General features: G+C 37.4%; 1 long non-coding RNA gene across 1 annotated transcript; it reads right to left on the reverse strand.

Annotated features, from left to right (window-relative positions):
• Window positions 1-2967: 2967 nt before the first annotated feature.
• Window positions 2968-5165, reverse strand: LOC141630940 (uncharacterized). Its single transcript, XR_012537571.1, has 3 exons — window positions 5108-5165; window positions 4901-5009; window positions 2968-3158 (listed from the first exon to the last, which is right to left on the reverse strand). It is a non-coding gene; the product is annotated as an uncharacterized LOC141630940 (long non-coding RNA).

A 5165-nucleotide genomic window follows, 5' to 3' on the forward strand; every position in this document is an offset into this window, starting at 1 on the left:
GATGATTACATACCTTGAATATATACTCATATTTCAATAGAAGCGTATTCCTATCAAGTTTTATAGATACTTAGATAGATAACCCATTTCATCATGTTTTGTATCATTCATTATGGTTATGCATGATAGGAGTGCTCATTTTACATGACACTGGTCTTTTGTTTACATTAATTATGAATTATTGATAAGAGAGTTTTTAAGTAATACAGTATACCGACACTATTTTATTTAGCGAAGCTAAGGATACTTTAATTGGGGTAGTAGGCATTTGTCTTAACTATTCAAATGCTTTTTTAGTAAAGTAGAGACGTATTAGGATGAACAACTTAGTCAATTTTAAGTTGGAGTTCATATGGAGCCTTTTTTAGATGGGAGTTGCCGTTTTTAGTGGTTATTTTATGACGTAACGCTCAACGGGGCTTAAGAGCAGAATATTACAAGTGGCCCGTGCATTGCACGGGCATTAAATCTAGTATCTATCTATATTATTAAAGGAAGCTTTTTTCGAGCGATTTGAGAGACTCCAACTTTTGAAAACTACCTAAAATAATTTTTTAATAAAAATATATCCAAAGAGAATTACAAAAGATAAATTGATAATATATTTGACGGGAAAATATTTTATCACTTCAGTATGATAAACCAATCATACGATAAGTGTAGAGGCAATCAACTTCTATTACCCTATAAAATTTAAATCACATCCAAACACTTATGATAAATACTGTGACACCCTCATTCATTGCGGAAAAGTAAACACATAATTCTAGATAAAAACTGCATGGATATGTTTGTAATAGGTTCATTTGGGTAAAAACCTGTAATTTTCAAAACCTGAACCTGTTATAAAAATATCCAAATGGGAAGATGTCAAACATGCAAGGTCTAAAATGAATCTCATAAATAAAACATCGCTAAAGTCGCGAAACAAAGTTATACAACCCAAATATGAAAAAGAGAGACATATGTCCCTAAAAAGTATATGACATAAAAAGTGTTTAAGGGTCACAATAAAATAAAGTCAATCTAGGTCCCAAGGTTACTTTGCTCGCTAGCTCGTTCATGTACCCCATATATGCATCACCTACCTGTCAATCGCATTTTATACAAATACGAAAGCCACAGTCAGTGGGGAGTAACTCCGAGTTCTCCCAGCCACGAAATGTCATAGTTAATATAACATGTAAACATAAGAATATGAATATGAACAACACATAGCCTTAGCATACAAATGCAAGACAATCATGCTTATCATGCGAACAAGAATATAAACAACACATAGTTCTAGCATGTGAATACTAGACTGACTCATACTACACTATCATGTGAATCACATAACATCCAGGAATCCAAACCCTATCAACCGTAGCCGGCTTGCATCTCATCTTCTACGACTCATAGGATCATCAAACAAGAAAGGACAATATATCTAGAGACAGGCATAAGTTCTTAGGACAGTCAATAGTCACTCTGTAACTCGAGTCTATACCACGAGGTAAGGTAAACACCCTAGTCCTAAACCTGCGCAGACCTAGCGACATGCGGAACACTACCGCATCCAAGACCCATGATAACAACACATGAGTACCCCTAAGGAGTCCACCAAAGGGTTGGCTAGTACTTAAGCTGACCACATACTTCTAAGAGTACGTCAGGAGGTCATGCCCTAACTTGGATATAAACCCACCAAGCTAAGACACAAATGCTATGAAGCGGTGAACATACACTCGTCAAAGACTATAATGGCCTATCTATGGCGAAGGCCGAAATACTCACCTAGGACCTAGTCCCAGCTTGAATACTTTAGCCCACACCACACAAGACAAGAAGGACACCCAATTACCCATAAGAGGGGTAAAGAGTCCAAATTTGCACAAACAAATGATCATACACACCCTATCATATGAAAGGCTACGCAAGAGCATATTCAGCTGACAATCCAACAATATCTCCAATATCAATAATAATCCAAATTCCAGCTAACCAACAGTACCATAATCCATGAGAACAAGCTAAAATGGCAAAGAGGTAACAAGACTCAAGTATAAGGCAACCAATTCATCCAACAACCAACATATGAAAAGACAATCACACTCAAAGACAAATCCTCGACCCTAGTCCCGCGACGGGTCATCGGTCAAATCGAGGCTGACCGGTTTAAACCTAGTTTGACCAAACTCGTTCGGTCAATCTGGCCCAGCTCAGAGTCTTGGCCCATTTTGGCCCAAATCACAACATTCATTACAATATCATTCTCATGCAATATTCCAATTTCTATCATGTGAACACTATCAACATAAAGAAAACATTCCAACTTACAAAATAACTAATTCCACAAAGTTCTCGCATAATAAAATAGCATAAATAACCGTCTCACACAAGGATAAACTTTTCTATAAATTTTAATCGATAAAACGACGCCATTTACTCATACGGACTCCGAATTGAGTGATTCAAGTGGCTAAACCACCTAATTTTTCGATGTCGTTCAATGTAACAGCCTGGCCCAAACCGGGTCGGGAGCGGTTACTTATGATAGCTCACCAGGCTGTGTACATGGTCCACAGATCAACACGGGTCCTTTACAGCACATTTTGTCCTCACTCATGCGCATCCCGGAAACCTTCCCAGGAGGTCACCCATCCTAAGACTACTCCCAGCCAAGCACGCTTAACTTTGGAGTTCTTTCGCATGGATGACCATAAAAGAAAGTGCACTTTGTTGATATGAGTAGTAATTTCAATCCCTTTCAAGCACTAGTCATTTATGTGACACCCTTAAAAATTAGCGTTATCTAAATACTTAAATGCGTAAATTCTACGGAAAAACTGGTAGGATATGTTTGTAAATGGTTCAACTATCCAAAAACCTGCAATTTCAAAAAATTTTCTAACTAAACCATTCACAACCAATCCAACTCAAGAAGTCCAACATTCCCAGAAGCGGGTGCCAAAACCCTGCAAAAGCTGATGAACTACTTTGCCATAGCTAAATAGAAAGTAGAATGATACAAACCCAAAATAGAAAAGGGAGACATATGTCCCTTCAAATAATATACAAACCAAAGGATAAAAGGGTTACTAATAGAATAGCCAAAACTAGGTCCAAGGTTCCTTGCTCACTAGCTCGTCTGTGACCCCCAACAAAGCATCAACAACCTGTCAATCGCATTTTATACAAACACGAAAGCCACAATTCGGTGGGGAGTAACTTGAGTCCCCGACCACGAATCGTCAAAATTAATGTAACATGTAAACAATTTGATAAACCATTTACTTATCATGTATTCTAACAAATGACCCCTAAACTGACCAAACTAAACTATCATGTGAATCATATAATTCAAATAGTAATCCAAACTTTATCAATCAGAATCGGCTTACATCTCACCTATTACAGTTCATAAAATCACCATACAAGAAAGGGCAATATATCAAAGACATGCATAAGTTCTTAGTACGGTCAATAGTCACTTTGTAACTCGAGTCTACACCACGAGGTAGGGAAGGTAATCGAACCGGTATCTTGGCTCAGCGGTTAATATTAATAAAACATGGCCAAGAGACAACACAACCCTAGCCTAAAATCTCCTTGAGACCTAGACATGCGGATACACACCACCGCACCCAAGACCCACAACTTTTTTTAAAACAAAGTGAAGTGAGTACCCTAAGGACACCACCGAAGGGTTGGCTAGTACTTAAGCTGACCCCATACTATCAAAATAAGTACCTGAGGTCATGCCCCAACTTGGATATAAATCCACTAGTCAGGAACACAAAGGCTATCAAGCAGTGAACATATACTCGTCAGAGACTATAAAGACCTATCTATGATGAAGGCCGAAATACTCACCTAGGACCTAATCCCAGCCAGTCCCAGCTTGAATACTTTAGCCCACACCACACACGACTCACCACACAAGTCAATTAAGACACCCACTTAACCATAAGAGGGCAAAAAGTCCCACTTACCAACATGAATTCTAACACTCTATCATGTAAAAGGCTATATAATATTGTCTATTCAGCAGATAAACCAACAGTTCCTCAATAGTATTCAATACTAATTTCCAATCCTAGCAATTATAACAATATTTAAGGCTTTAGGGGAAACTAGGGCCATTACTACAAAATAAGAAGCTATTAAATTCAATAAGCTATACATGTGAACTAAAGCTTGATAAATGGCCTAAAACAAGAAAAAGGCCGATTATCTAAATCATTCAACCGAATTTTTACCCGCAACCCCAGCCCTGCGACAGTGCGGGTCAAATTTGCGGTGACCAATCACTCAATTAAGCGACATCGCATCGATCCAAAGGGACTAAGGCTCGGTTTTGGCACAATCAACAAAACATTACAATTATCGCTAAGAAAATTCATTTTGAGCCTATGAATTACAATTTCATTTTGTAAACTATCCTAACATGTGATAACTATTAATATAAGCACAATTTTACCATTAACATATTTTTTTTTATTACTAGAATGATTCAATTCAAATTACTACACATTTGTTACTTATACTAATCATAACATTAATCAACCTAAAATGATGAACAAAGCTTGGAAAACCACGAAACAAGCAACGGACCGACCCGGGCTAGCCGTGGTCTAGCCGTGGGCCTGCCACGGCCTGCCCCGACCTGCTTTGCCCGTCACCCTATTCTCTTTTTTTTTCCGTTTTTCTTCATTTTAACTCGTTTTAACATCATCTAATCATTAATTAATCGTTCCATTACTAATATCCTAACTTAAACTAACCAAAAGGCATAAATTAAGCATGCATGCAACCATATTTTAACATGTGAAAATTATTACTTAAACCAAAAATTACAAAACATCCAAAACAACAAAGATTGTGACGATAATCCGTCGAGTAACTCGAAATATGTTACCTTAAGCTAGAAAATGAGCAATTAGCACCTCAAAACCGAAACCCTAACAACAACTAGCCGCTATCCTCTACAATATACGAGTCCCCGAACTCGTCCTCCAAATCTTCACCTAATTAGACAATAAAAACACACTAATTAAGCATAAAAACCGAAATTACCGAATTTTGGTCTTAAAACAACTTAATGAAAACTGAAATTAAATTATACCAAGTTGTAGATCGCGACGAGAGGATTCCGGAAAGGTAAATTATGCGAAAAACGGACT

The sequence above is a fragment of the Silene latifolia genome, chromosome 2, assembly GCF_048544455.1.
Source record: "Silene latifolia isolate original U9 population chromosome 2, ASM4854445v1, whole genome shotgun sequence".
NCBI classification, from domain to species: Eukaryota; Viridiplantae; Streptophyta; class Magnoliopsida; order Caryophyllales; family Caryophyllaceae; genus Silene; species Silene latifolia.